The 13,066-nt window shown below is 41.7% G+C and overlaps 1 protein-coding gene and 1 long non-coding RNA gene across 2 annotated transcripts in view; both read right to left on the bottom strand.

The window, feature by feature from the left end:
- The window catches only part of ELAPOR2 (endosome-lysosome associated apoptosis and autophagy regulator family member 2), a 165,827-nt gene that overhangs the window by 134,729 nt on the left and 18,032 nt on the right, over nucleotides 1-13,066 (bottom strand). The window lies entirely within an intron of this gene.
- Nucleotides 7,576-9,243, bottom strand: LOC141131822 (uncharacterized). Its single transcript, XR_012242814.1, has 2 exons — nucleotides 8,343-9,243; nucleotides 7,576-8,148 (listed from the first exon to the last, which is right to left on the bottom strand). It is a non-coding gene; the product is annotated as an uncharacterized lncRNA (long non-coding RNA).

Raw genomic sequence — 13,066 nt, 5'->3', positions numbered from 1 at the left:
GAAGTAAAGTTAGGCTGGGTTCACATACATGCAAATTGGATGCGTTTTTAAACCTCATCCAATTCGCATGACATGTGAATGTGACCGGCTCTCAATGGAGCCAGTTCACACATGTCCGGGGCAGCCGCAGTGCAGTTTCAAAAAGGGTCCTGTGCATTTTTGGGTCCGTTTCAGGTGCAAATTCAGGCTGAAATTCACACCTGAATCGCACCTGGACCGGGAGACAGAAACGCACTGGACTGCAAACCACAGCCACACATATGTGAACCCAGCCTTAAAGCCCCATACATACTATTAGATTTTCTGCAGATTTTTGTCTTCAGATTTCCCAAAACCATATAATATGAGGTCAAAACTTAGGAGTTTCAATTTGTATGCAACCAAGCAGGCCCTTGCACTACATGGTTTTGGTAAATCTGAAGACAAAAATCTTCAGAAAATCTAATAGTGTGTATGGGGCTTAAGCCTCACACACACGATCGGATTTTCGGCAGGGAATTGTGTGATGACAGACTGTTTGCCTAAAATCCGACCGTTAGTACGCTCCATCAGACAATTGTTGGCCAACTAAATGTTGGTTAGCAGGCTAGCAAATTTTCGGCGGACAACAATCTGTTGTCAGATTTTCCTATCGTGTGTGTACACAAGTCCGTCACACAAAAGTCCAAAGTACAAACACGCATGCTCGGAATCAATGCTCACCAAACACGACATTAGCAGAAGGTGCCCAAGAGGTGGCACTCAAGAGCTGAAATTCCACGTAGTACGTCACTACGTTCGTGTTTGTTGGCTGACAATTGTGTGCCGTTTGTATGCAAGACAAAATCCAGGCACACGCCCTTCGGACAAAAGTCTGACGCTTTGTCTGCCGAAAATCCGATCGTGTGTACGAGGCTTTAGACTCTGTTTGTCCTGGTAGCTACTGTCATTCAGACAGAAAACAATGGAAAGTCCAAAAATGTAAAGATGTCACTGGAACAGAAGATAAGGGGAAATCCTTGAAATGGGAGAGCAAATAGTATGCAATGAAGGACTTCCCTGACTATTCACACCACATGTTCTGCACGGCAACACACACTTTTTGTGCATTGAGGCACAATGTCTATCTAAGGACTGGCCAGCTGTAATACATTCCATTTTTTCCTTGGGTTCTGGGACCTGACCATTTTTGTATGCAGTGGGCCGCATGTCCATTGTGGTGCGCCGCAGTTCAGGTGCATTCCCCCTACTTGAAATTGCGTTCAAATGCATCACCATAACATGCAATAAAACGCATGTTTCACCATACATTACCACAATGCTAAGATGTTAATGGGCCCCCTAAATCCAGTCAATCTTCCAACGTAACTTTGTTTTTTTTTATGTTTTGTGTAGCTAAGTATCTTGTTGTGTCCATAATGAAACAGTTGCCTCAAAAAAAGAAAGTGTATATGAGTGTATATGATGTGCTATCCAAACAGGTTCTGCATATGAATACATCAATCACTACTATTTTTTAGAACAAAGGTTGCCAGCGGCTGTTGTATATCACCCTAGGAAGGTAGTCTGACCAGCCATGGTATGTCACCTATATGCACAAATGACGGTGTCATCATGCTACTCTACTGTACAATGAATGCTGCAAAACACAAACCAGGTGCAGAAATAGCAAGTTCACAGGTAATTAAATGATTATCTACTAACAAGGAAAGAAAAAAGAACCTGCAAATATACTTCAGGGTGATGAATATCAGCACCTTGCATGTTTCCAAGTCATAGAAATGGTGGATGTGAATACTTTGCTGTACTCAGAAATTTGCTGCAGGTAGCATGACCTTTTACCACTTTAGGACAGAGACTCTTTTTAACACTTTTTTACAAGTTAAAATCATTTTTTTTTGCTAGAAAATTACTTAGAACCCCCAAACAATATTTTTTTTTTTCAGACACCCTAGAGAATAAAATGGCAGTGGTTTCAATACTTTATATCACACCGTATTTGCACAGCAGTCTTACAAGCGCAATTTTTTGGGAAAAAATACACTTTTTTTTACTTAAAAAGGTGATGTTTAAAAATGTCTACGGGTTACCAGTTTTGAGTTACAGAGGAGGTCTAGTGCTAGAGTTACTGCTCTCGCTCTAACGATCGCGGCGATACCTCACATGTGTGATTTGAACACCGTTTTCATGTGCGGGCACGACTTACGTATGCGTTCGCTTCTGAGTGCGAACTCAGCGGGAGAGTGAGATTTAAAGTTTTTTTCTTTTTTCTTATTTATTTAACATTTTTTTTTGTTTGTTTGTTTTACGCTGTCCTCCCAATCCCCCTGGATCTCTTGGAGTTGGTATAACCAGTTAAAAGTGACATATGCAGATAGCAGAAGAAGGATACAGCAGACAGAAATTACACTCAGTGCTTTGAATAGAGGCAAGTGCATACTATAGAAGGATATACTTTGTTCATTTTTCATTTCAGAGGTTTACAACCACTTTAAAGGAAACCCCTGGGCCATAATGTAGACAGCTGCGGTTCAGCGATTGTTCACACAGGTGCCAACACCTGAATGTAGGAGGCTGTCCCATATTAAGAACAGTTTTCTTATCTGTGAAATATGTGGTATGGGAGGGGAGAAATGGTGTAGATAGGCAGCAGCCTCTGCATTTGTTTGTTACTAATCATTCTATACAGCTGCCTCCCAAAGTGTGTGATATCGCCCCCTGGAGGGTGCTGGAACAATCCAGGGGGTAGTAGTAGTCTCAGGTGTAACTGGGAAGTATTGAATAAAAATAAGAGGGGGGGGGGGTTGGAAGCAAAAACAAAGAAGAAAAGAAAATTTTGAAAAAAAAACATTTGTACATGTTTCATCTGTTATGTAGCATAGAGGTAAAGCTGTATTGATTACTTTATTTTTTAAATAAACACACAAAATGTAAGTTATAACCAATCAGTGGTCACCGGCAGGACTTAAAGTCCAACTCCAGGCAAAAAAAAAAAAATCCCTTGCAGTGGGGCTGCGCCCGCACTGGGAGGGGTTATGTGCTTGCTTGGTCCAGGGGAGAGGAGAAACCCTTATACTTACCAAACCTTCACTCCCCTGGTAAACAGCAGTCCCCAATGATCCAGCCGTGGACTGTTTCAGGAGTCTCCATGATCAGAGCAAGGCTATGGACACTGCTCTGGGCTTGACGACATCGAGACTCAAGACCGCTAGAGTGCGGGGGTACAGGGGCTGCGGGTACTGTTCTTATGCCGAGAGGAGCCGGGGATCTAGTAAGTACCGTATTTATCGGGGTATAACACACGCTGGCATATAACACGCACCCCAATTTAACAGGGAAGTTTCAGGAAGAAAAACTTTTTTTTTTAAATAAACCACTTTGAAGCAAAATAATGGTCAGTGAGCATCAATGCAGCCTGATTAGTGCCCATCTGCAGCCTCAATGCAGCCTAATCTGTGCCCATCTGCAGCTTCAGTGCAGCCTGTTCTGTGCCCATCTGCAGCCTGTTCTGTGCCCATTTGCACCCTGTTCTGTGCCCATCTGCAGCCTGTTCTGTGCCCATCTGCACCCTGTTCTGTGCCCATCTGCCACCAGATCTGTGCCCATCTGCACCCTGTTCTGTGCCCATCTGCAGCCTGATCTGTGCCCATCTGCAGCCTGTTCTGTGCCCATCTGCAGCCTGATCTGTGCCCATCTGCAGCCTGATCTGCGCCTATCTCCCCCATCAATGCAGCTCACCATCTCTCACAGGAAATCACCAAGCCGTCATCTGTTTACTCGGCTCTCAGTCGGCAGTCACATACACAGTCCCGCATCCTCCATTAACATTGGACCAGCTCTTGTGATAGAAAGAACACTGGTCCAATACCAGTGGCGGAGGCGGGACTGTGTGTGTGACGTGCGAGCCGAGATAGAGCTGAATGGAGAGGAGATGACGGCTCTGTGAATTTCGGCAGCACTTGTTCCCCTCCTTCCCCTCCGAGGTACGCTGTCAGCGTATAACGGTGTATAACATACACTCGTGATTTTCCCCCCTATTTTCATCTTTCCCTGTAGAATGTAGGTAGAATACAGATATGTAAAAGAACGCAAATTTGTTGCTGCATCTTTCTCTTTGTTCACGTAAAGAGGGTGGATTTCCAGGGGGACCCTGAGTATTTTTTTTTTCTGAAAAGGGGGCGGTAGGCCAAATAATTTTTGTAACTTCTGCTTTAAATTAAGAATCTTATTAGCTTTTGAGCGGCAAAAAAAAACTTTTCTTTTCAAATTGAAGGTGATATGCGAGGCTCAATTTGTGTGGCTCCTTCATTGTTGTCATGTTGTTTAAACAATAGTAAGTTGCTACAGTATCATTTATGAGACAAAGGAGAACAGTAAGCCACAGGGAGTGAATGGAAACACCTGTCTCTTGGATTAGCATGTAGATGCTTTTAAAGATTATACAAAATGAATGGCCTCTGGGTGAAGAGAATTTCCATATGTTTCCATATATATCTGTGCGATCCCTCTAGACTCCGGAAATCTCCAGGAGCTTCCAGCTCAATGAATGCAAGGCGTTCTCTGATTGGACAAGGTGGAGAGTGTGACGCCCCGTCTCTCAGAATGTAGCAGGGTAGCCGCTCGGCATAGGACCCGGAAGCCCGGAGGTCCGCAGTCCTATCTTCAGTTTCTGTAGTCCTGATACAGAAGGACAACACATCAATGGAAAGCTAAACAGCATTGCAATTTTAGTTTTTGGGTTTAGGTAGACTTTAAAACTACCAATGAAGAGCAAAGTTTTGGTCCGGTGATCTTCTAACAAACTTATATTTCAAATATACTAAAAAGAAGTCCATTTCGCCTCAATAACCCCTTGGTCAAATCTCCATTGTTTTATGGAAGAGGAAAGGGACATTAGTACGCTAAGCATACATTCCCTACTGTTGATAAACTACTCATTGTATTTCTGTAGACAGAACGTTAGGACATATTTGTGATTATGTGGCAGGGGTTTCAATTTAAAACAAAACCTCTTTTAGGCAAAACTTTTGGATAGAGTAAGGGAGGGACATAACCCCTGTCAGTTTATTTTTTGCCATCTGTGTCCCATTGGGGAGACTTCCTTTCACTTCCTGTCCCATAACCAAAACAGAAAGTGAGAGGAAATCCTTGCAAATTAAGGGGATTCCTTTGGCCCCCCAGGTCACCAGAACTAGTGCCCCCATTGGAAGATTTCCCCTCTATTACATTTTTGGGGACAACCCAAAATTTGGCTTTTTAGTTTACTTTCACTTTCAATAATAATAATAAACAGGACAAATAAAGACGATGAATGTCCCTAACGGGGACACAGAAAGCAATAAAATCTGAGGTGTTCTAATCGCTCTCCACTCTATCCAAATTTTTAAAATACGTTTTGCCTTTAGTTATACTTTAAAGCCGTGTACACACGAGTGGAATGTCTGACAGAAAAAAGTCCGACAGAAGCTTTTCATCGTCTATTCCGATCGTGTGTAGGCCTCATTGGACTTTTTTTTCAAAAATTCTGACGGACCAAGAAATAGAACATGTTCTAAATATTTCCGAAGGAACCAATTCCTATCGGGAAAACCGCTCGTCTGTATGCTGTTCCGACGTACCAAAAACGACGCATGCTCTGAAGCAAGTACGAGACGGAAGCTATTGGCTACTGGTTATTGAACTTCCTTTTTCTAGTCCCGTCGTACATGTTGTACGTCACCGCGTTCTGGACAGTCAGAATTTGGTCGGACTTTGGTTTGACCGTCTGTAGGCAAGACCGCTTGAATGGAATTCCGTCAGAGTTCCATCGGAGAAACCTTCGGAGTTTATTCCGATGGCAAAACCGGTCGTGTGTACAGGGCATAAGATGTTAATTCTTTTTACAAGGCAAGCTATGATTTTTATCTACACATTTTTGAAAGCATTCATCAGAACTGTATGTCTGTCTACTATCTTCCAATAATGATCTCTACAGGCCCTATAAAACCAAAGACCTGTTTACTATGCCAGCGATTTCGAGCCATTCATTATCTCTGTGGTTGCGCTGGAAATCAATACTTCACATGACAAAATGATATATTTATATGCAATAACAGGAGCTGCTGGTGAAATGTGCTCACCTAATAATGTATAATAGGTATATCACAATCACATCTGTTTGTAAAATTAGTAATAAATAATAATAATATGCAATCCTGTCACATTTTAAGGTAGATTGTAATTTTGTCCAATACTTAGAAACAATGCAGAAGTCGTGTTAACTTTCTATCTTCGTGCTGCTTTTGTCATGTAATCAGTGTTTTAGTCTCTTCTATTTATAGGAAACCTCACAGAATAGCCTTCTCCTATATGCTAACATTTTGCCTGTTTGGATTAAATCTCCAGCTAGCTGTGAATTCAGCTTTTCTCTTTACGCTGGAATGTTTTTTCTTTGATCGTCTTTCCAAGGCTTAGAGATACACACCCTCCTCTCACCAGAGTGAATAACTAAAATTCAAGCATAGTGAATCTTTTGACTCCTAAGAGCATGCTAATTCTCTAATAAGACTCATTATATATCCCTACGCAGCCACTTGGTAAGCGATCTTATAGAGGGTGTCCACCTAGAAAAAACATATTAAAAGCCAGCAGCTACAAATACTGCAGCTGCTGACTTTTAATAAATGGTCACTTACCTGTCCTGGAGTCCAGCGATGTTGGCAGCCGAAGCCGATCGATCGCTCGGCTGCTGCCGCCGCCATTCTCTGTGAGGGAATCAGTAAGTGAAGCGTTGCGGCTTCACCTCCCGGTTCCCTACTGCGCATGTGCGAGTCACGCTGCGCGTTCTAAGTGGTCCCCGCTATCTCCTGGGACCTGTGTGTTTCCCAGGAGACAGGGGGGGGTGCGGGAAGGGGCGTGACTCCCGCGGGAGTCTATTCCAGGAAGTGGGTGCAAATACCTGTAGTAGACAGGTATCTGCACCCCCTTCCCCCCTGAAAGGTGCCAATTGTGGCACCGGAGGGGGGGAGGAATCAGATGAAGTTCCACTTTTAGGTGGAACTCCGCCTTAAATATCCCTCAATTTTATGAGGACATTATTGCTAGCGTTTCTTTTACCTTTGGAGGTTTTTCATATTCTTGTCATCGTGTTTCATCTTCTCATCCTCATTTCCTTTCCCTTCCACTTCCTTCCCCCCTCCCTCCCCTCTCCATTCTCATTCCCCTTTCCCTTCCCTTTCCCCTCCCTGCCCCCACCCTCTTCTCCCTGTCTTTCCCTTTTCCTTTGCACCTTTCCCTTCTTTTTTCACCTCTTTCCCCTTCCTTCTCCCTCCCCTCTCTTTTCTTTCTCTCCCCCCTCTCTTTCTTCCCTCTTTTTTCAGCTCTTCACCTTCCCCTTTTGCCTTTCCCTCTCTGCTTTGCCCTTTGGGGCTCCCCTTCTTTTCCTTCTTTCCCCCTCTCCCCTCCTTCCCTTCCCCTACTTTGTCCTTTCCTCTTCCTATATACCGATCTAAAAGCTCATATTTTCATTACCTTTGCGATTTTTGACTATCCCTTTTTTAAATACCACTTTCCACCTAAACGAAATATATTTGTTGATTATTATCTTATTCCTTGTTATTTTTATTTTGTTTTTTTTCATTTTTTCACTCCTTCTATTTAGTTAGTTTTTTTTTTTTTTTTTTAATTCTTTTTTTCTTCAGTAAGACTCCCTGCGTCTAATATCCAGCAGGCTGTCCAAAGTCGCCTTTCATCTCATGCGTTGTTAAATATACTGCTTTTAGTAAGTATTTATAATTCAAGACTTCCTTTTTTTCCTGGCTGGAAGATGTTTACAGCCAGACTTTCTCTCCTTTGACTATTTAATTATTTTTCCTGCATCTCCCTTAAAAATGCATTTCCCTTAAAAATGTAATCTTATTGTTTTATAGTCTCACCTTTCTGTCCTCTGTGACTGCACTTTGACGACTTCCCGTGGGGGGGCCCATGGGAGTGGGGACTCAGGTGTTGGTTATTTCTGGTTGGAAGTTGTTGCAGGGTAAGCGACTTTGTCGGTGGTGTTTGATTTAACACTATGCTCTCATCTTGACATACTTGCTTGTATATATTACATTTTGATATTTTGTTTATTCATTGGTTATTTACTATATTTTTTTATCTTTATGATTGTATAGTTTTTCACCTTATCTGTGTCTTCATTCGCACATCCCCTAAAGAAGCAATCAGCGAAACATGTCGGGCTAATGTGCAATGTATCTATTCTACATGAACCTACTTTTTGTGACCACCACATTATTATTATTATTGTGAATATTTTTTCCTTGTATCTTTTAACCTTTAACTTGTTAAAATAAAATATTAGCTATATACTTTTTTTAAACAATTACCTTTTCTGGATTTTCTTGGCACCGCAAAAATCCCCGCAACTCCTCTATCTTGATTTACCTAAATTTGGGATGAGGTGCCATATGATTGGGTGTTTCACCATTAACCAGACCAATTCTCTGTCTTTTGTTCCTCTTTCTTTGTTTCTGTTACTCTGGCTATTTCCATCTTTTAGAGGCCCCTATCTAACCACTTGGCAACCCACCCATTTTCCTCGGTTGAGGTGGGGTGGAGCATTCCAACGGGCTCCCAGGCCTCACATTGTTCCCCCGAGCCACTGTCCTCTGACTACAGTCTTCCGGTGAGTGAGAAATACACGTTTTTTAAACATTATGGTATATATATTTCTTTATATATCTCCATACTCCAAAATCATATATCTAGACAACTAACAGCATGTAATCGACTCTCTTTGTTCTAACTCTCCATATGAGAAGCATCGCTATATCCCCAAACGTTGGAAAATGTAACTGTATTTGTATGTTCAATGTTTTATAAATATCTAGATTTCACTAACATATACCCATAATGACATGTTATCAACATACACCTATGTAAAAAATTTATGTATTAACATTTGTATACATCATGTTTTCAATTTTTGTTTACGTAATTACATAATTTATGTAGTACTAATTAATGTTTTATCTGTAGAATTCACACAACGTCATATTGTGCTATCTTCAAGGCCCTGACGAAGCGGCACTGTCCATGAAACGCGTAGGCCACATCTCTGTTCATTGTTGGGGATTTGCATACCCTGAATCCAAACTTAATCGTACAGACTGTAATGTATTTTCAACTGTTTTTATAGTTAATAAAATTGTTTATTTTTACCTAATTTTATTATTGTATTCCATTTGTTCACAATTCTCAGAGGCACAATTAAAGTCCCATCCCGTTCCACATTTTTTTAAACATAGTTGCTCACAGAGTGGGGAGCTCTCAGCACTGCGCACATTTGTGCCATTATGGCACTGGCACTGCGTACATTTGTGCCATTATGGCACTGGCACTGCGCACATTTGTGCCATTACTTTTTTGGATTGGAAATGTACATTCTTTTCAGTATATGCATACTATATTTTCATTGCACACTGGATACAATGTTGTGATTAATGGATATAGTTTACAATTTCTTTTTCATATACAATAAAGAGACTAAAAATGTTAAATATAGAAATAATACTTGCAAGCATTTCCTGCTGATATGCAGGACTGCCATGTATAATTCCATTTAAACAATATGACTTTTGATGAACTCAGATGTAACTGTTCAGCAATATATTGCAGAAAATTTGGATGACATTATGGCCATGTTAAAACTAGCTTATGAAGGTAGATCCTGCACTTCAGGATCAACAGAGGGGGCTTGGTGTATCAACATGGTCCATTTTTTAAAGTCTCCCCACTGGGATGTGGTACAGTGAAATCAGCTTCACATGCTGATCTAAACCACCAGACCACCATTAGATTAAACACAGGCCACAGACATATCCTCTTGCTTTCCGCCGCTACCGGAAGTCTGGCATGGCAGGCGCAGGGTGGATCGCTTAGGTGGTGGCCATGTTAAGGATATATAGGAGGGGGGGGGGGGGGAGGAAAGGTGCACAGAGCTCTCACCTCGTCCTCGGTTGGGGCACGTCTGTTGTGGACATAATTCAATAGTTTCAGAGGTTTGTTTCCTTAATGGCCTACCCTTACACAGGCTATCCCCCCTTCAGTCATTTATGAATGCTGCTGCTAGACTAATAGACCTCACTAACTGATCCATGACTGCTGCCCCTCTCTGCCAATCCCTTTACTGGCTTCCCCTACCCCACTGTATAAAATTCAAAATGCTAACCACAACATACAAGGCCATCCACAACATCGCCCACAGCTACATCACCAACCTCATCTGCAGATATTACCCAAATTGTCCCCTCCGCTCCTCCCAGGACCTCCTGCTCTCTAGCTCCCTTGTTACTTCCTCCCATGCTGGCTTTCAGGACTTCTCCAGAGCCTCTCCCATCCTGTGGAACTCCCTGCCCCGGTATATCCGATCAGCCCCTAACCTGTCCACCTTTAGGAGATCCCTAAAAACTCACTTATTCAGGGAAGCGTATCCCACACCCACCTAACAACTGTCCCTGAGCCACCCCCATCAAATCCTTCCCCGCATCTATTACCTTTTGTACCACCACCCCCTCCCTGTTCTCTTTTCTGTGCCCTGAAAACCTGCTGTTTTAAAAGTTTTAAATGTTTATTGTGTGACTTCTACTAAATGTGCTCCTCTGGCTATTACCAATATATGAATATAGTTAATGCCTGTTAACAACTTATTATTGTATTCTCTGTATTTGTTTATTGTAATCCTGAAAACCTTCAATAAAATCTCTTTGAAAAAAAAAAAAAAACCCTGAGAGTGATTTTGAAGATGACTTCTGAGCACGTTGTTGTATTAACTTGCTGTATCGTTTGTTTTAACTAACTCCATAGTAAGTTGTAGGATGATTAGGCTTAACCATATGTGGTAGAACAGAGTGTACAGGAAACACTATTTAGCCAATAAAGTACCATTTTGTACCAGGTATGCTATCAGTGTTTCCTCAGCCAATAGAAGCGTTATAACTATATTATTGTAGAGATTAGGAGGGGGGCTGTTTTTGTATGATTCTTACTGCATCTTTTGACTTGTAAGCATCATCCTTTTGTGTCGGCACATCTGAAAATAAATTGTCTGCTTTTCAATACATCTGGAGATTGACTGATCACAGGAGAAGAATAATCCATCCTAACACCTGCTCTGACAATTGTCTGGTTATGCGTTTGCAATGAACATAAAATCTACTGACAGACATTGGCAGAAGTCTTACAGCTTCACCTACTAGGGCTTCCTACATGTTTCCTGTTATTTTCAATAGGTCATTTATTGGGCCCAGTTGTCTTTTTATTGCCATACAAAAAGGACAGCTGCCTGATATAATTGTTATGTAACTAACATCAGACACACTGGAATTTCTCCACTTTTCCATGTAAAATAAACACCAAAAATATATGGGCTTGAAAAGAAACCTATAATGAGGAAGTATGGAGGCTGCCATTGCTGAACTTTCCTTTCCTATTTTTTCGTATAATTTTATATTATTCATTGGTTATAATTCTTATCAATTCATTGAATTGGAGAAGTATGCAGACGTTCTGGGTTATAACTGACTTTCTTCTTCTGGGTGCTTTAACGTGTATGCAAACCCTAGCAATGAACTCCTCTCACTTGGTCCCGTTTGGACTGTTAAATATTTTATCTGTTTGAAAAGTTAAGAGAATATACCTGTTGGACTTGCCAGAAATCTTCTGAGATAACTTCCTGACTCTCTGACTCGCGTTACTGTTATCAACAATATTATTCCCAGCTATCTGTGAGGACTGCGTAACCATGCCCCTCTATGTTATATATAATAGGAGAGGGCAGGGTGCTGTAGAGGACTCCAGGAGTGGACACCGGAGCCCGCCGCGCTGGAAGATGGCCACAGCAGCTCCACCCGCTGCTCTCACCACGCACATCCACGGTGAGGAAAGCGGGTGGTGGAGCCACCACTGCATCCATCCAGTCTCCATTCATAGATCACTTTTCATTCATGGAAGCTACAGTACTGCTTTATTTAATGGAGGTGGGGGGCATAGTCGGCACTCTTGAGTGTTTGTGACAGCACACTGGAAGATAATGGGCGCAGAGGTAAGGAGGAAATTGGAGGAGAAAGATTTCAACTAAAGCTGGAGACAGCAGTACCAGGGACACATGGAATTAATAGTAAGTAATGTTCTTTTGTGCTGACTTTTTTTTTTTTTTTTTTACTAAACTTAGGCTTTAAGCACTATTTTTGTTTTTGAGTTTAAAGTATAACTAGAGGCAAAACTTTTTTAGTTTTGGTCAGATTAGAGATGGATTAGAACACCTGTTTGTTTTTATTGCTGTCTGTGCCTCCGTTAATCATTGAAAGTGAAAGTAAAAGAAAATCCCAAATTTTGGGTTGTCCCCAGAAAAGTAATAGAGGGGAAATCTTCCAATAGGGACACTAGTTTTGGTGACCTGGGGGCCCCCAATAATTTCTCTTCATTTGCAGGGATTTCCTCTCACTTCCTGTTCTGGCTATGGGACAGGAAGTGAAGAAAAATCCCTGCAATTGGACACAGATGGCGAAAAAAAATCTGACAGGGGTTATAACCATTCCTTAAAGAGGAATTAAACTTCCATCACTAAATTGTACCTACAGGCAAGCCTATAATAAGGCTTACCTATAGGTAGTGTAAATATCTCCTAAATGTGCACCATTTAGGAGATATTTACTGTACATGCAGCCAGCGATATATCACTGGCACATGCATTCTGAAGGAACGCCCACCCATGCCGTTCCATCAGAGACCTGTGCCGTAAACAGCAGCTCCTGCGCGCATGCGCCAGAGTGGCATCATGGCGGCTCCGGCCAGTCACAGAGCTGGAGTTCGTGAACCCGGAAGCAAGACGGGTGACGATGGAAAGGGCTCCAATGATGACATTGCATTGCTGGAAGGCTTCATTTTCATTTAAGTTTCACATAATGTGCTAGTGTACAATGCATACTAGCACATTATGCCTTTACCTTGCAGGTAGGAAAAAAAAAAAAAAAAAAACATCCAGCAGTTTACAACCGCTTTAAGCTGGCTACACATTATACAATTTTTTGTTCAATTTCCTTTAGATTTA

Source organism: Aquarana catesbeiana, linkage group LG03 (assembly GCF_042186555.1).
Source record: "Aquarana catesbeiana isolate 2022-GZ linkage group LG03, ASM4218655v1, whole genome shotgun sequence".
Taxonomy (NCBI): Eukaryota; Metazoa; Chordata; class Amphibia; order Anura; family Ranidae; genus Aquarana; species Aquarana catesbeiana.
Note: the sequence above shows the minus strand (reverse complement) of the source record. Positions and strands in the feature narration are given on the sequence as shown.